The sequence below is a fragment of the Tachyglossus aculeatus genome, chromosome 7, assembly GCF_015852505.1.
Source record: "Tachyglossus aculeatus isolate mTacAcu1 chromosome 7, mTacAcu1.pri, whole genome shotgun sequence".
NCBI classification, from domain to species: Eukaryota; Metazoa; Chordata; class Mammalia; order Monotremata; family Tachyglossidae; genus Tachyglossus; species Tachyglossus aculeatus.
Window position 1 is genome coordinate 6,167,941 of NC_052072.1, and position 19,298 is coordinate 6,187,238.

Genomic DNA, 19,298 nt, shown 5'->3' on the forward strand with positions numbered 1-19,298 from the left:
GTGAGCCTGCTGTTGGGTAGGGACTGTCTCTCTATGTTGCCAACTTGGACTTCCCAAGCGCTTAGTACAGTGCCCTGCACACAGTAAGCGCTCAATAAGTACGATGGAATGAATGAATATAGGAGGAGGAGGAAGGAGGAGGGCGTTGGCGGCGGTGGCTTTGGTTTGACCAAATCGAAAGTGGCTGCGAAAGGGGCCGGGCAGGGCGGACAAAGGGAAGCGTAGTAGCCTCCTCCTCCCCGAGGACAGGCCGGCCTGGGGGGGAGGGTGTGGGCCCGGGGGCCCTGTCCGCCGGCGGAGCGTGTCGCAGAGGGGGAGTGTGCAGCGGGTGGACATGCAGGGCGCCGCCAGGTAATAATAATAATAATAGTTTTTGTTAAGCGCTTACTATGTGCCAAGCACTGTTCTAAGCGATGGGGTAGATAGTGTGTGTGTGTGTCTGTGTGTGTGTGTGTGTGTGTGTGTGTGTGTGTGTGTGTGTGGCCCCGGGGGCCACCCCCACTTTCCCAGACCGGGACTTTGGGGGGATTTTGGGGGGTTTGTTTTGGCCCTGGGCTGGGGAGGGGCGGGGGGCTGCCTGCCTGCCTGTCTGCTTGTCTGTCTGTCTGTCTGGGCCTGTGTCTGGGGAGGGGGCAGGGGGCTGCCTGTCTGTCTGTCTGTCTCTGTGTCTGGGGAGGGGGCGGGGGGCTGCCTGCCTGTCTGTCTGGGCCTGTGTCTGGGGAGGGGTCGGGGGGCTGCCTGCCTGCCTGCTTGTCTGTCTGTCTGTCTGGGCCTGTGTCTGGGGAGGGGGCAGGGGGCTGCCTGTCTGTCTGTCTGTCTCTGTGTTTGGGGAGGGGGCAGGGGGCTGCCTGTCTGTCTGTCTGGGCCTGTGTCTGGGGAGGGGGCGGGGGACTGCCTGCCTGTCTACTTGTCTGTCTGTCTGTCTGGGCCTGTGTCTGGGGAGGGGGCAGGGGGCTGCCTGCTTGTCTGCTTGTCTGTCTGGGCCTGTGTTTGGGGAGGGGGCAGGGGGCTGTCTGCCTGTCTGCTTGTCTGTCTGTCTGGGCCTGTGTTTGGGGCGGGGGCAGGGGACTGCCTGCCTGTCTGCTTGTCTGTCTGTCTGTCTGTCTGAGCCTGTGTCTGGGGAGGGGGCGGGGGGCTGTCTTCCTGTCTGCCTGTCTGTCTGTCTGAGCCTGTGTTTGGGGAGGGGGCAGGGGGCTGCCTGTCTGTCTGCTTGTCTGTCTGTCTGGGCCTGTGTTTGGAGAGGGGGCGGGGGGGCTGCCTGCCTGTCTGTCTGTCTGAGCCTATGTTTGGGGAGGGGGCAGGGGGCTGCCTGCCTGTCTGTCTGTCTTTCTGGGCCTGTGTTTGGGGAGGGGGGCTGTCTGTCTGTCTTTCTGGGTCTGTGCTTGGGGAGGGGGCAGGGAGCTGCCTGCCTGCCTGCCTCTCTGGGCCTGTGTTTGGGGAGGGGGCAAGGGGCTGCCCGTCTGCCTCTCTGTCTGTCTGGGCCGGTGTTTGGGGAGGGGGCGGGGGCCGGCCTGCCTGCCTGCCTGCCTGGCTGGCTGTCTGGGCCTGTGTTTGGGGAGTTGCGGGGGGGCTGCCTGCCTGTCTGCTTGTCCGTCTGTCTGTCTGAGCCTGTGTCTGGGGAGGGGGCAGGGGGCTGCCTGCCTGTCTGCTTGTCCGTCTGTCTGTCTGAGCCTGTGTCTGGGGAGGGGGCAGGGGGCTGCCTGCCTGTCTGCTTGTCTGTCTGAGCCTGTGTCTGGGGAGGGGGCAGGGGGCTGCCTGCTGTCTGTTTGTCTGTCTGTCTGGGCCTGTGTTTGGGGAGGGGGCAAGGGGCTACCTGCCTGCCTGTCTGGGCCTGTGTTTGGGGAGGGGGTGGGGGGCTGCCTGCCTGCCTGTCTGTCTGTCTTTTTGGGCCCGTGTTTGGGGAGGGGGTGGGGGACTGGGGGGCTGCCTGTCTTTCTGTCTTTTTGGGCCCGTGTTTGGGGAGGGGGTGGGGGACCTGGGGGGCTGCCTGTCTGTCTGTCTTTCTGGGTCTGTGCTTGGGGAGGGGGCGGGGAGCTGCCTGCCTGCCTGTCTGTCTGGGCCCGTGTTTGGGGAGGGGGTGTGGGGCTGCCTGCCTGCCTGTCTGTCTGCCTGTCTGTCTCTGTGTTTGGGGAGGGGTCAGGGGGCTGCCTGTCCGCCTCTCTGTCAGCCTGTCTGGGCCTGTGTTTGGGGAGGGGGCGGGGGGCTGTCTGTCTGTCTGTCTGTCTGTCTGGGTCTGTGCTTGGGGAGGCGAGGGGCTGCCTGCCTGTCTCTCTGTCTGGGCCTGCCGGTCTCAGCTGCGCAACATTACCAAGCTCCGCCCTTTCCTCTCCATCCAAACCGCTCCCCTGCTCGTTCAAGCTCTCACCCTATCCCGTCTGGACTACTGCATCAGCCTTCTCTCTGATCTCCCATCCTCTTGTCTCTCCCCACTTCAATCCATACTTCAGGCCACTGCCCGGATTGTCTTTGTCCAGAAACGCTCTGGGCATGCTACTCCCCTCCTCAAAAATCTCCAGTGGCTACCAATCAATCTGCGCATCAGGCAGAAACTCCTCACCCTGGGCTTCAAGGCTGTCCATCCGTCACCTCGCCCATCCGTCACCTCAGTCCCTCCTCCCTCACCTCCCTTCTGCCCTTGTCCAGCCCAGCCCGCACCCTCCGCTCCTCTGCCACCGCTGATCTCCTCCCCGTTAGGCCTCGTCCTCGCCTGTCCCGCCGTTGACCTCCGGCCCACGTCCTCCCCCTGTCCCGGAATGCCCCCATTCCCTATGCCCATCCTCCAAGCTCGCTCTCTTCCTCCCTCCAAGGCCCTGCTGAGAGCTCACCTCCTCCAGGAGGCCTTCCCACACTGAGCCCCTTCCTTCCTCTCCCCCTCCTCCCCCTCTCCATCCCCCCGCCTTACCTCCTTCCCTTCCCCACAGCACCTGTGTATATGTATATATGTTTGTACGGATTTATTACTCTATTTTACTTGTACATATTTTTCTACTTACTTTATTTTGTTAATATGTTTTGTTTTGTTCTCTGTCTCCCCCTTCTAGACTGTGAGCCCACTGTTCGGTAGGGACCGTCTCTATATGTTGCCAACTTGTACTTCCAAAGCGCTTAGTCCAGTGCTCTGCACACAGTAACTGCTCAATAAATACGATTGAATGAACAAATGAATGGGCCTGGGTTTGGGGAGGGGGCATGGGGCTGCCTGTCTGGCTGGGTCTGTGTTTGGGGAGGGGGCAGGGGGCTGCCAGCCTGTCTGTCTGTCTGCCTGTCTGTTTGGGCCTGTCTTTGGGGAGGGGGCGGGGGGCTGCCTGCCTGTCTCTGTCTGCCTGGGCCTGTGTGTGGGAAGGGGATGGCAGAAGTCAGCATCCTCGGGACCCCTCCTCCAGGGACCCTGCGACCCCAGACGGCCTCCCCAGGGTCCCTCCCTCCATTCATTCATTCATTCATATTTACTGAGCACTTACTGTGTGCAGAGCACTGGACTAAGCGCAACATATAGATACGGGGCCCTCCAACCAGGGCCCTGCAACTGAAGACTCCTCCCAGGACCCTCCCCCTACCCCCAGAATTGTCCCCCACCCAATAAGTACCAAGGGGAGACCCCCATCCTGGGCCAGTGGGCCAGAGGGCCCATCCCAGGGGACAGGCCTCCTCCCCGGCGGCCAGGGGCTGACCCCTTTGGACGCCCACCTGGGCTCCGGCCAGAGCTGGGCCGATGGCAGGGCGGTGGGTGGGGGGCTCAAGTCTCCCAGGGAGGGCACAGGCCACAAGAACGGGGCAGCGGGCAGCGGGCAGAGACCCCCGCCCGGCCTTCCTACATCCTCCACAATCTAAGCTCCGGGAGGGCAGGTCACCCACCCACTACCAACTCTGCTCTAGTGTATCCACCCCAGCCCTCAGTACAGTGCTTGGAACATAGTAAGCAATTAACAAATAGCACAGTTATTATGATCATTATTACTATTATTCATTCAGTCAGTCATTTATTGAGCACTTACTGTGTGCAGAGCACCGGACTGAGCGCTTCGGAAGTCCAAGTCGGCAACATATAGAGACGGTCCCTACCCAACAGTGGGCTCACAGTCTAGAAGGGGGAGACAGACAACAAAACATATTAACAGAAGAAAATAAATAGAATAAATATGTACAAATAAAATAAATAGAGTAATAATATTAGTGGACTCACCCAAGCCCTTTGAATGCGGAGGCCCTGTCTACCGACTCTGGTGTATTGGACTCTCCCAAGGTCCTTAAGGGCGGGTGTTGTACCTACCCTGGGAAGCAGCATGGCACAGTGGCTAGAGCCTGGGCCTGGGGGCCACAAGGTCACGGGTTCTAATCCCGGCTGCCCCCCTTGTCTGCTGTGTGACCTCGGGCAAGTCACTTCCTTTCCTCTGTGCCTCAGTGACCTCATCTGGAAAATGGGGATTGAGCCAGTGAGCCCCACGGGGGACAGGGACCGTATCCAACCGAATTTGCTTGCTTCCACCCCAGCGCTTAGTACGGTGCCTGGCACATAGTAAGCACTTAACAAATACCAGAGTTACTGTTATTATTATTATTACCAACTCTGGTAATAATATGTATATATTATTATATGTGTATAATATATACATGTATATATTATATATGTCCTGTATATATGTATATATGTCCTGTATATATGTATATATGTTTGTATGTATTTATTACTCTATTTTATTTGTACATATTCTATTTATTTTATTTTGTTAATATGTTTTGTTCTCTGTCTCCCCCTTCTAGACTGTGAGCCCACTGTTGGGTAGGGACCGTCTGTATATGTTGCCAACTTGTACTTCCCAAGCGCTTAGTCCAGTGCTCTGCACACAGTAAGCGCTCAATAAATACGATTGAATGAATGAATGAATGGTGTACTGGACTCTTCCAGGCTCCTTGTGGACAGGCATTGTGTTTTTCCAACCCTGTGTTTACCGAGCTCCTCCAGAGCAGGGACTGTGTCTACCGACTCTTTTGAATTGAGTTATCAGTCGATCATATTAATTTTGCGCTTCCTGTGTGAAGAGCACTGTACTAAGTGTGTCAGAGAGTACAGTCTTACAGAGTTGGTAGACATGTTTCCTTGCCTTCAACAAGTTTATGGTCTAGAGGGGAGGCGGACATTAATATAAATTGATGGATATTTGTTTTTTCCCCCTGTGATATTTCTTAAAAGCTTACCGCATGCCAGGCACTGTTCTAAGCGCTGGGATAGACTGTGAGCCCGCTGTTGGGTAGGGACCGTCTCTATATGTTACCAACTTGTACTTCCCAAGCGCTTAGTACAGTGCTCTGCACACAGTAAGCGCTCAATAAATACGATTGAATGAATGATAGAAACAAGCTAACCAGGTTGAGCACAGTCCCTGTCCCCCGTGGGGCTCCCAGTCTTCATCCCCATTTTCCAGATGAGGGAACCAAGGCCCAGAGGAGGGAAGTGACTTGCCCAAAGTCACGCAGCAGACAAGTGGCGGAGCAGGGATTAGAACCCATGTCCTTCTGATTCCCAGGCTCGTGCGCTAACCTTTAGGCCACGCTGCTTCTCTACTTGATTACTCTCCCAAGTTCCTGGAGAGCAGGGATTGTGCCTGGTGACCCTGTTGTATTGTACTGATTCATTCAATCGTATTTATTGAGCGCTCACTGTGTGCAGAGCACTGTACTAAGCGCTTGGGAAGTACAAGTTGGCAATATATAGAGACGGTCCCTTCCCAACAGCGGGCTCACAGTATAGAAGACTGCTAATGACCCCATAAACGGGTTTCTCCTCCCCTTCACCTAGTTTTCCCAAGAAACATGAGTGGTTCCCCAATGGAAACGATTTGATTTTTTCTCATGAAGATTGGCTTCCTGCAAGGATTTCCAGATGTTCTTCCCATGGGATTCATCCAGGGAAGAACGTAGGCTCCCAAAACCCATTTCAAATCCTAGATTCCCCAGATTCTCCCGCGTACTCCATACAGTGCTCTGTACAAAGCAGGCCTTCAAGAAATACCACTGATTTAACAACACATCCTTGCAGTCATTTCGGGCTAGGCCTTCAGCTCATCCTCTGAACCCTGCAGAGAGTTACAAGCCAGCCCACAAACTTCGCTCCTCGAGTACTAACCTCCTCGCCGCACCTCAGTCTCGTCTATCTCATCGCCGACCCCTCGCCCACGTCCTGCCTCTGGCTTGGAACGTCCTCCCTCCTCACATCTGACAGCTACTCTCCCTCCCCGCTCCACTTCAATCAATCAATCAATCAATCGTATTTATTGAGCGCTTACTGTGTGCACAGCACTGGACTAAGCGCTTGGGAAGTCCAAGTTGGCAACATATAGAGACAGTCCCTACCCAACAGTGGGCTCACAGTCTGGAAGGGGGAGACAGAGAACAAAACCAAACGTATTAACAAAAGAAAATAAATAGAATAGATATGTACAAGTAAAATAAATAAATAAATAGAGTAATAAATATGTACAATCAATCAATCAATCGTATTTATTGAGCGCTTACTGTGTGCAGAGCACTGTACTAAGCGCTTGGGAAGTACAAGTTGGCCACATATAGAGACAGTCCCTACCCAACAGTGGGCTCACAGTCTAGAAGGGGAGACAGAGAACAAAACCAAACATATTAACAAAATAAAATAAATAGAATAGATATGTACAAGTAAAATAAATAAAGAGTAATAAATATGTACAATCAATCAATCAATCGTATTTATTGAGCGCTTACTGTGTGCAGAGCACTGTACTAAGTGCTTGGGAAGTACAAGTTGGCCACATATAGAGACGGTCCCTACCCAACAGTGGGCTCACAGTCTAGAAGAGGGAGACAGAGAACAAAACCAAACATATTAACAAAATAAAATAAATAGAATAGATATGTACAAGTAAAATAAATAAATAGAGTAATAAATATGTACAATCATATACATATATACAGGTGCTGTGGGGAAGGGAAGGAGGCAAGACAGGGGGATGGAGAGGGGACGAGGGGGAGAGGAAGGAGGGGGCTCAGTCTGGGAAGGCCTCCTGGAGGAGGTGAGCTCTCAGTAGGGCCTTGAAGTCTTGCTCTGCACACAGTAAGAGCTCAATAAATACGATTGAATGAATGAACGTATAGAATGGTGTTCAAGAAGGGAGAGGGGGTCGATTTTTCATTTTGAGGGGGTGGGGTTTTGAGGTGCATATCTCTAGGGAGGCAGGGAGAAGAGAGACAGACAGACAGACCCCCCCAACTGCTGGTGTTCAGTAAGGGGGCCCCTATCTGTCCCACAGAGCCCACCAGGACCATCAGTCAATCAGTGGTATTGATTGATCAATCAATTAATCATATCTATTGAGCGCTTACTGTGTGCAGAGCACTTTACTAAGCGCTTGGGAAGTACAAGTTGGCAACCTATAGAGACAGTCCCTACCCAACAGCGGGCTCACAGTCCAGAAGGGGGAGACAGAGAACAAAACCAAACATATTAACAAAATAAAATAGATAGACTAGATAGGTACAAGTAAAATAAATAAATAAATAAATAGAGTAATAAATCTGTACAAACGTATACATATATACAGGTGCTGTGGGGAAGGGAAGGAGGTAAGACGGGGGATTGATCCTGGTTTGTTCCCAGAACTCCCTACCAGAAGCTAAAGGAATTCCCTTCCTATCCCCAAATCTTCCTGGGGTGAGAATCAATCAGTCAATCAATCAATCGTATTTATTGAGCACTTACTGTGTGCAGAGCACTTTACTAAGCGCTTGGGAAGTACAAGTTGGCAACACATAGAGACAGTCCCTACCCAATAGTGGGCTCACAGTCTAGAAGGGGGAGACAGAGAACAAAACCAAACATATTAACAAAATAAAATAAACAGAATAGATGTGTACAAGTAAAATAAATAAATAAATAAATAGAGTAATAAATGTGTACAAACATATATACATATATACAGGTGCTGTGGGGAAGGGATGGAGGTAAGATGAGGGATTGATCCTGGTTTGTTCCCAGAACTCCCTACCAGAAGCTAAAGGAATTCCCTTCCTATTCCCAAATCTTCCAGGGGTGAGAATCAATCAATCAATCAATCAATCATATTTATTGAGCATTTACTGTGTGCAGAGCACTGTACTAAGCACTTGGGAAGTACAAGTTGGCAGCACATAGAGACAGTCCCTACCAACAGTGGGCTCACAGTCTAGAAGGGGGACACAGAGAACAAAACCAAACATATTAACAAAATAAAATAGATAGAATAGATATGTACAAGTAAAATAAATAAATAAATAGTGTAATAATTCTGTACAAACATATATACATATATGCAGGTGCTGTGGGGAAGGGAAGGAGGTAAGACGGGGGATTGATCCTGGTTTGTTCCCAGAACTCCCTACCAGAAGCTAAAGGAATTCCCTTCCTATTCCCAAATCTTCCTGGGGTGAGAAGAGGCCCTGGCGTCAAAGCAGTCTCACACGCTCCTCTAGACTGTAAGCTCACTGTGGACGGGGAACGTGTGGATGGGGAACGTGTCTACCACCTCTGTTATAGTGTTCTCTCGCTTTTACAGTGCTCTGCACACAGTAAGCGCTTACTTACTGTGCTTACTATGTGCAAGGCACTGTTCTAATAATCATAATAATAATGGCATTTATTAAGCGCTTACTATGTGCAAAGCACTGTTCTAATAGTAATAATAATGATGCCATTTATTAAGCACTTACTATGTGCAAAGCACTGTTCTAAGCGCTGGGGAGAGAAGCAGCGTGGCTCAGTGGAAAGAGCCCGGGCTTGGGAGTCAGAGGTCGTGGGTCCTAATCCCTCCTCCGCCACTTGTCAGCTGTGTGACCGTGGACAAGTCACTTCACTTCTCGGTGCTTCAGTTACCTTTTCATTCATTCATTCATTCAATCGTATTTATTGAGCGCTTACTGTGTGCAGAGCACTGGACTAAGCGCTTGGGAAGTCCAAGTTGACAACATATAGAGACGGTCACTACCCAGCAGCGGGCTCACAGTCTAGAAGGGGGAGACAGACAACAAAACAAAACATATTAACAAAATAAAATAAATAGAATAAATATGTACAAGTAAAATAGAGTAATAAATGTGCACAAACATATATACAGGTGCTGTGGGGAGAGGAAGGAGGTAAGGCGGGGGGGATGAGGGGGGAAGAGGGAGAGAGGCATCTCTTAAATGTCTGATAAATTGTAACCCAATCAATCAATGGTATTTACTGAATGCTTACTAAAAGCAGAGCACTGGACTGAGCGTTTGGGAGAGTACAATAGAACACTGAACATTAAGCGCTTAGTACAGTGCTCTGCACACAGTAAGCGCTCAATAAATACGATTGATGATGAACAGACACATTCCCTGCCCAAACCTAAAACAACTTCAGGGATAATGATCAACCCAGGACTACCGTTTTCACAGATTAGATCCCGCTTCTGGGAAAACCAAAATGGAATACCGGATGCTCCAAGAATTTCAGGGACATTTTCAAACTCTTGGATTTTATTTGTTTTGGCAACCTAAGTGACTTTCCCTAATCGGGAACCAACAGAAATGTGCACATTGAAGTTACAGTTGGTTACAAGAAGGGTTTGTGGTGAGAAGCAGCAGGGCATAGTGGATAGAGCATGGGCCTGGGAATCAGAAGGTCATGGGTTCTAATCCCGGTTCCACCACTTGTGGGTTGTGACACCTTGGGCAAGCCACTTCACTTCTCCGTGTCTCAGTTACCTCATCTATAAAATGGGGACTGAGACTGTGAGCCCCATATGGGACAGGGACCGTGTCCAACCTGATTTGCTTATATCCACCCCAGTGCTTAGAACAGTACCTTGCACATAGTAAGCGCTTAACAAATACAATAACAATAATAATAGTAATTATAATTATTATTTTAGTGGAAGCTGACAGTTGCCTTGCAGTTCAGAATTCGATCATTCAATTCTCTGGGGGCCGATGGTAGGGTTACAGAATTTGTTATATAACAGCGAGGTGCGGAGGCAGTTTCACTGAGTTTAAATTGAAAAAAAAAACAAACTGGAGAAATTAATGGGTGAGATACTATTCCTCCTAAGCACCCTTGTGTGCCACCATAATTGGGCTGAATCTGTGTAAATAACTTATAGATGTATGTTTTTATGTATTTAATACTCTATTTTACTTGTACATATTCTATTTTATTTTGTTAATACGTTTTGTTTTGTTCTCTGTCTCCCCCTTCTAGACTGTGAGCCCACTGTTGGGTAGGGACCGTCTCTATATGGTGCCAACTTGTACTTCCCAAGCGGTAGGGACGGTCTCTATATGGTGCCAACTTGTACTTCCCAAGCGCTTAGTCCAGTGCTCTGCATACAGTAAGCGCTCAATAAATACGATTGAATGAATGAATGAAGGAAGGATTGGGTTCATTTTCAGTTTTTAGTCTTTAATTTTTCTCAGGCGTTTATTAGAATTTCCTACCCCAACCCAAACAAGGTAAAGAATGGGTGGAAAATGTGAGAGTGCAATTTTGGGGTAAATATGAGAATTTGGTTTTGGTCAGAAGTGGAGACAAGTGCCCCACTGTCACCAGCAACTCCAGCTTTGGAGCCGATCAAAAGTCACCCAGAGCAAATCTGGTTTTTCTTGGCAGAACCAAAGACTCCTGCGAATCCCCCTGAACCCTCTGCTTCCCTTCTGTTGGGTAGGGACCGTCTCTATATGTTGCCAACTTGTACTTCCCAAGCGCTTAGTCCAGTGCTCTGCACACAGTAAGCGCTCAATAAATACGATTGATTTGCCCAAAGTCACACAGCTGACAGTTGGTGGAGTCGGGATTTGAACCCATGACCTCTGACTCCAAAGCCCGGGCTCTTTCCACTGAGCCACGCTGCTTCTCTGCTGGGATGGAGAGGGTTAGGGTCGTGGCAAGGCCCCCTCCCCACCCCTTCCCACCGCGGAGCTGGCCTTCTTGTCCTTGAGGACAAATCCCAGAGCCTGGCTCCGTGGGACTGTTTCATTCCTCTCGGTAGCTTTCAGCGGTAATGTGGACTCCGACATCTTTGTGATCAACGAAATAAGAGTTCTTGAAGTAAAATAGTCTTCAGTCTAACCTGTTAGGCTCACCGGTATTTTCCAAACACAAGCCTGTACCTGAACGTTTCTATAACACATGACCTAAATGAGATGTCTAATTACAGTGTGGTATGCAGGCATCTCAGCTTCAAAAAATGCTTCAAAATGATGTTGAAAGGCAGAGGTAGATATTCCCATCATCATTAGTTTGGGTGGTAGCACTTTGTAGTTCAAACCTAGACTGTTCCAGGTAAAAATAGTTGTGGCATAAGAAAAGAGTAGGCCATGAGAAGGAGCATGGCCTTGTGGATAGAGCTTTATTGCTGAATTGTACTTTCCAAGCGCTTAGTAAAGTGCTCTACACACAGTAAGTGCTCAGTAAATACGATTAAATTGAATAGAGCCCGGGCCTGGCAGTCAGAAGGTCATGGGTTGTAGTCCCGGCTCCACCACTTGTCCTCTGTGGGACCTTGGGCAAGTCACTTTACTTCTCTGGACCTCAGTTTCCTCATCTGTAAAATGGGGATTAAGGCTGTTTGCTCCATGTGGGACAGGGACTGTGTCCAAAACGGATTATCTTGTATCTACCCCAGCACTTAGAACAGTGCCTGGAACATAGCATGAACATATGAACATGTGTATATATGTTTGTACATATTTATTACTCTATTTATTTATTTATCTTGTACATATCTATTCTATTTATTTTATTTTGTTAATATGTTTGGTTTTGTTCTCTGTCTCTCCCTTCTAGACTGTGAGCCCGCTGTTGGGTAGGGACTGTCTCTATGTGTTGCCGACTTGTACTTCCCAAGTGCTTAGTACAGTGCTCTGCACACAGTAAGCGCTCAATAAATACGACTGATGGATTGATTGATTGGAACATAGTAATAAATACTGTTATTATTATTATAAGAGAAAGGAATTTGTGACATTCTCCATAGTTCAGGATGTTCATCAGTCTTATTTATTTAGCGCTTACCTTGTGCGAGCACTGTTTTACGCACTTGGGAGCACTGTACTAAGTGCTTGGAATAGCGTTGTGAATTGTTCCCTGAAACTATAACTTTTCTGAACATTTTCTTTTTCACCTCCATCTTCTCTAAGATCAGAAAACCACATTCTCATTCTTTAGTAGTAGGGTGCAAACTTTTTAGGTTCTCACGCAATTTCTCCCCCAGCACCGTTTTCAAAAATTAATTAAATCCTCAAAACCCTCTTAAACTTCAATTTTTAAAAAACTTCAAGTTCTTCCTATGTTATTGTAGTTATTTGTGATGGTAGTTGTTCAGTGCTTACTATATGCCAAGCATTGTGCTAAGTGCCAGGGTAGATACAAAGGTGTGAAACTCAAAGTAGCTAACCTTTTTACTTCCCTTCATCTGCTTTGTCCAGCGTCTTCTTCCCCTACCTCTCTCTTAGTGTTTTCATGGCTTTAATAGACTTGTCACTTTACAAATCTATCTCAGTTCTCTCACAGTTAACTTTGGTTTAGTTCATTTGTATGATGAAATGGCAGTGTTTCTCTCCTCTGTCATCAAATAATCAACATGAATTTTGAAATGTGTTACTTGGAAAGTTTGGTCATTTCTGGGAAATTTCCCTTCCCTCCCACTCTTTTTTTTTGTGTGTGTGTGTGTGTGTGGTATTTGTTAAGCACTTACTATGTGGCAGGCCCTGTTCTAAGCCCTGGGGTAGGTACAAAGTAATCAGGTTGAACCAGATGGGGCTTACAACCATAATCCCCATTTTCCAGATGAAGGAACTGAGGCCTAGATAAGTGAAGTGAGTTGTCCAGGGTCACACAGCAGCAAGTGGCAGAGCTGGGATTAGAACCCAGGGCCTTCACTCATTCAATCGTATTTATTGAGCGCTTACTGTGTGCAGAGCGCTGTACTAAGCGCTTGGGAAGTACAAGTTGGTAACATGTAGAGACGGTCCCTACCCAACAGTGGGCTCACAGTCTGACTGCCAAGCCACTAGGCCATGCTGTTTCTTGGGTAACTTGGGTCTAAGGTCAGTTTTTGTTGCCCTGTCAAATGTTCTCAATCAATCAATCAATCGTATTTATTGAGCACTTACTATGTGCAGAGCACTGTACTAAGCGCTTGGGAAGTACAAATTGGCAACACATAGAGACAGTCCCTACCCAACAGTGGGCTCACAGTCTAAAAGGGGGAGACCTGATCACCTTGTAAGTGAGGCTGTTAACTGTTGCTAGCTGTGAAATTGAACTTCTGTGTAGTCATTTACATCATTTGCAAATGCCAGAAAGGAGTAAATATTGCCGGGCAGATGTTGGGTGTGAATCATAATGAAAGCTAAATGGAAACCACATTAAACTTGATTTTCCGCAAATTAAAAACACCTGATTACCCCAAATTATATATATTTTTAACCACCACCCCCGTCCCCTGGGAAATCCATAACCAACTTATAACTGTTTCATGGCTCTGAACTTGCCCCAGAGCCTAGCACAGTGCTTGCACTTGGTAAGTGCTTCATAAATACCCTCATTATCGTTATTATTAAGATAGTCTCAGCTCCATTTCCTTTGAACAACTGAGACCTTATTATTTCTATTTACCACTTGAAAGCAACGCCACCATTCACTGGAATAGAAAGAAACCTCTCAAGAATGTTGGCTTTTAAAACACAGACACTATTTGAATTATTTACTTTTCAACAATGATTAGTAATAATTCCCTTAAACTTCTACCAACAAAAGTGCGTGATGATTCCACCGTTTAAAGTTATAGCCTAATAAAAATATTAATACATTTGAAGGGTCAAAAGTCTGGCAGACATTTGTAGATCGTGAATACCACAAAGAGCCAGAGGACCTGGGTTCTAATCCTAGCTCCACCACTTATCTGCTGTGTGACCTTGGGCAAGTTTATTCACTTTTCTGTACCTCGGTTTCCTCACTTGTCCTCAGATCCGACAGACAATTACTCTCCCCACCTTCAAAGGCTTATTGAAGGTTTATCCAAGAGGCCTTCCCAGACTAAACCCCACTTTTCCTCATCTCCCACTCCCTTCTGCGTTACCCTGACTTGCTCCCTTTGCTATCCCCCGCCCCCAGCCAGCCCCACGGCATTTATGTAATTATCTGTCATTTTATTTATTTATATGGATGTCTGTCACCCCTCCCTGTAGACTGTGAGCTTGTTGTGGGCAGGGACTGTCCCTGTTTCTTGTTGTATTGTACTTTCCCAAGCACTTAGTACAGTGCTCTGCACACAGTAAGCGCTTAATAACTGCGATTAGATAACTACTAATAACTAGAGAAGCAGCGTGGCTCAGTGGAAAGAGCATGGGCTTTGGAGGCAGTGGTCATGGGTTCAAATCCCGGCTCCGCCAGTTGTCAGCTGGGTGACTTTGGGCAAGTCACTTAACTTCTCTGTGCCTCAGTTACCTCATCTGGAAAACGGGGATTGACTGTGAGCCCCCCGTGGGACAACCTGATCACCTTGTAGCCTCCCCAGCGCTTAGAACAGTGTTTTGCGCATATTAAGCGCTTAACAAATGCCATTACTATTATTATTATTATGATTGAATGAATGAATGGATACATGCATCTGTAAAATGGGGATAAAAATCCTGATCTCGCTCCTAATTGGACCCACGAGTGACAGGGACTGTGTCCGATCCTCTTAGATCGAATCAACCCCAAGGCTTGGCATAGAGTAAGTGCTTACCAGATTTTATGATTATTATTTATTGTCGTCAGGGAAACACCAGTTGAATTCTCAGGGTGAGATTTCCAGTTTGGGACATCAAACCAGGCGTATTGCTCTGCTTTCTTCCCTGCCCATTCTTCAGAATTCTCCTGAATCACGAGAACTTCCCCCAGACCGCCGAAGCCGAACAACTGCAGGGATTGTGAAACTTGAAGCAGCCAATCCCTTTGCTACGCTCCATTCCTGCTTTATTTAGCTTGGCCCCTTAACTTTTGCCTAGTTCCTTCTTCCCCAACTCTCCCCAGTGGGCCGAGAAGAAATGAAACCGGGGTCGTTGACTGACTCTTCCCTGTTAGTCTCCCATGATCCAAAACTCTTCTGAATGGCAGCAAGACTGGGAATGGTCTAAGCTTCCACGAATCAGATGTTGGAGGGTACGAGCGATGTTGATTTGGAGCGGTGAGCCAGGTGGTGGTGATGGTAGACGCACAGCGAAAGGGAATTCCGGAAAATTTGGGAGTTACCAGGTTTGGCCAGCTTCTTCTGGGTGGGGAAATAACTGTGGTAGTTACTCTGGTATCAATCGTATTTATTGTCAGACTTTCAGGTCGTCCTCTAGACTGTAAGCTCCCCGTGGGCAGGGAATACTACCATTCATTCATTCATTCAATCGTATTTATTGAGCACTTACTGTGTGCAGAGCACTGGACTAAGCGCTTGGGAAGTACAAGTCAGCAACATGTAGAGACGGTCCCCTGCCCAAAAACAGGCTCACAGTCTAGAAGGGGGAGACAGAGAACAAAACGAAACATGTGGGGGAGACAGACAACAAAACGAAACATGTGGACAGGTGTCAGGTCATCAGAATAAATAGAAATAAAGCTAAATGCACATCATTAACAAAATAAATAGAATAGTAAATATGTGCTCGTAAAATAAATAGAGTGATAAATCTGTACAAACATATATACGGGTGCTGTGGGGAGGGGAAGGAGGTAGGACGGGGCGATGGGGAGGAGGAGAGGAAAAAGGGGGCTCAGTCTGGGAAGGCCTCCTGGAGGAAGTGAGCTCTCAGTAGGGCTTTGAAGGGAGGAAGAGAGCTAGCTTGGTGGATGGGCAGAGGGAGGGCATTCTGGGCCAGGAGGAGGACGTGGGCCGGGGGTCGACGGCGGGATGGGCGAGAACGAGGCCCAATGAGGAGGTGAACGGCGGCAGAGGAGAGGAGGGTGCGGGCTGCGATGGAGAAGTAAAGAAGGGAGGGGAGGTAGGAGGGGGCAAGGTGATGGACAGCCTTGAAGCCGAGAGTGAGGAGTTTTTGGTCGATGCCTAGGTTGACTGGCAGCCACTGGAGATTTTTGAGGAGGGGAGTAACATGCCCACAGCGTTTCTGCACAAAGATGATCCAGGCAGCAGCGTGAAGTATAGACTGAAGTGGGGAGAGACAGGAGGATGGGAGATCAGAGAGGAGGCTGATACATTAGCCTACTACTACTACTACTACTACTACTAATGGTATTTGTTAAGTGCTTACTATGTGCTAGGCACTTACTATGTGCTAAGTGCTGGAGTGGGAACAAGAAAATTGGGGCAGATGCAGTCTCTACCCCCCGTGGGACTCACAGTCTTAATCCCTATTTTCCAGATGAGGTAACTGAGGTACAGAAAAGTAAAGTGACTTGCCCGGGGTCACACAGCAGACTTGTGACGGAGCCAGGATTAGAACTCACGTCCTCTGACTCCAAAGCCTGGGCTCTTTCCACTAGGCCATGCTGCTTCCCTGTTAATGTGTCTGTTTATTGTTATATTATACTCTCCCAAGTGCTTAGTACAGTGCTCTACACACAGTAAGCCATCAATAAATATGATTGGTTGAATGAATGAATGAAGCGCTGCTCTAAGTGCTGGGATTGAGGCAAGATATTCAGGCTGGACAGAAGCAGCGTGGCTCAGTGGAAAGAGCCCGGGCTTGGGAGTCAGAGGTCATGGGTTCAAATCCCAGCTCCGCCACTTGTCAGCTGTGTGACTTTGGGCAAGTCACTTAACTTCTCTGGGCCTCAGTTCCCTCATCTGGAAAATGGGGATTAAGACTGTGAGCCCCCCGTGGGACACCCTGATCACCTTGTAACCTCCCCAGCGCTTAGAACAGTGCTTTGCACATAGTAAGTGCTTAATAAATGCACTTTTTTAGACTGTGAGCCCACTTTTTAGACTGTGAGCCCACTGTTGGGTAGGGACTGTTTCTATATGTTGCCAATTTGTACTTCCCAAGTGCTTAGTACAGTGCTCTGCACATAGTAAGCGCTCAATAAATACGATTGATGATGATGATGATGATAAATGCCATCATCATCATCACTCGCTGCCCCAAATGGGGTTCAAGGTTTAAGTAAGAGGGAGAACAGGTAATAATTGGGGATTTTTCCTCATTTAACAGATGAGGAAACTGAGGCACAGAGAAGTTAAGCGAGGCGCGCAGTGTCACACAGCAGGTAAGGGATGGGGCTTGGACTTGAACCCAGGTCTTCCATCTTCCAGGCCCGTGTTCTTACCGCAAGGCCACGCCGCTTCTCGTGAGGCGAACGGCACCAGAGTTGGGGTGTGGGTCCTCACTGATGAGTTTTTATCTGTCACGAGGGGATTGGATAAGGTGGAATTTAATGGGAGAGAACTCTGGGGAGGGAAGAATCAGCCGTAGAGTCTAGGTTGGCAAGAGCTCAGCCAGTCAATCAATCAATCAATCAATCCATCAATGGTTTTTCTGCGTGCAGAATGTTGTACTAAGTGTGAGAGAGGGTTCAATACAATCGAGTTGGTAGAAATGATCCCTGCCCTTAAGGAGCTTGAAGTCTGTGGCGGAGTAAATAGAGCATGGGCCTGGATATCAGAAGGTCGTGGTTCATTCCTTCATTCATTCAGTCGTATTTTTTAGACTGTGAGCCCGTCGTTGTGTAGGGACCGTCTCTATATGTTGCCAACTTGTACTTCCCAGGCGCTTAGTACAGTGCTCTGCACACAGAAAGCGCTCAATAAATACGATTGATTGATTTACAGAGAAGCAGTGTGGCTCTGTGGAAAGAGCATGGGCTTGGGAGTCCGAGGTCATGAGTTCAAATCCCAGCTCCGCCAATTGTCAGCTGGGTGACTTTGGGCAAGTCACTTAACTTCTCTGGGCCTCAGTTCCCTCATCTGTAAGATGGGGAATAAGGCTGTGAGCCCCACGTGAGACAACCTGATCGCCTTGTATCCTCCCCAGTGCTTAGAACAGTGCATTGCACATAGTAAGCATTTAACAAATACCATCGTTATTATTAGGGAGAAGCAGCGTGGCTAGGGAGAAGCAGCGTGGCTCAGTGGAAAGAGCCTGGGCTTTGGAGTCAGAGGTTATGGGTTCAAATCCCAGCTCCGTCAACTGTCAGCTGTGTGACTTTGGGCAAGTCACTTCACTTCTCTGTGCCTCAGTTACTTCATCTGTAAAATGGGGATTAAGACTGTGAACCCCCCGTGGGACAACCTCATCACCTTGTAACTTCCCCAGCGCTTAGAACGGTGCTTTGCATATAGTAAACGCTTAATAAATGCAATTAAAAAAAAGTAAGCACTTAACAAATACCATCATTATTATTATTATTATTTACTAAGCATTTACTGTGGGCAGAGCACTGTGCAATACAACAATAAACAGTGACAATCCCATCCCACAACAAGCTCACAGTCTAGAGGGAGGGAGACGGATATCAATACAATTTAAGCAGACATCAATACAGATAAGTAAAACGACAGGTATATACATATGTGAGGCTGGGCTGGTTGGGAAGAGCCAAGGGAGCAAGTCAGGGTGATGTGGAAGGGACTGGGAAATGAGGAAAAATGGGGCTTTGTCTGGGAAGTTTTCCTGGAGGAGGTGGGCCTTCAATAAGGGTGTGAAGGAGGAGAGAGTCAACGTCTGATGGATTTGAGGAGGCCAGGCCAGGCCAGAGGTAGGACGTAGGCCATGGTGAGACAGGCGAGGTGGAGGCACAGTGCGAAAGTTAGCAACACCCAGAGGAGCGAAACCTGTGGGCTGGATTGTAGAAGGAGAGAAGCGAGGTGAGGTAGGAGGGGGCGAGGTGATGGACTGCTTTAAAGCCAATGGTGAGGAGTCTTTGTTCAATATGGAAGTCGATAGGCAACCATTGGAGATTTTTGAGGAGGGGATGTCACATGTCTTGAGCATTTCTGTAGAAAGGTGATCCGCGCGGTGAAGTGAGAACCGGAGTTAGGAGAGGCAGAAGGCTGAGAGGTCAGCAGGAAGGCTGATGCAGTAATCTAGGTGGGATAGCCTGAGCGATTGGATTAACGTGGTAGCAGTTTGGATGGAGAGGATTGAGCAGATTTTACTGATGCTGTGAAGGTGGGACCGACAGGATTTGGTAGGGGGTTAGAGCCAGAGTTCTAATCCTGGCTCTCCCACTTGTCTGCTCTGTGACCTTGAGCAACTCACTTCACTTCCCTGGGCCTCAGTTACCTCATCCATAAAATGGGGATTGAGACTGTGAGCCCCGTGTGGGACAGGGA

General features: G+C 48.4%; 1 protein-coding gene across 3 annotated transcripts in view; it reads left to right on the forward strand.

Moving 5' to 3' along the window:
* The first annotated feature begins 220 nt into the window (after nucleotides 1-220).
* The window catches only part of CFLAR (CASP8 and FADD like apoptosis regulator), a 92,437-nt gene continuing 73,359 nt past the window's right edge, over nucleotides 221-19,298 (forward strand). For 2 of the 3 annotated variants that reach the window (XM_038749145.1, XM_038749147.1), the window contains exon 1: nucleotides 221-351. The gene's annotated coding sequence lies outside the window, so the exon portion shown is untranslated. Of the gene's footprint in view, nucleotides 352-15,011; nucleotides 15,272-19,298 lie in introns of those variants that run through there. The other variant, XM_038749146.1, reaches the window with a different exon arrangement.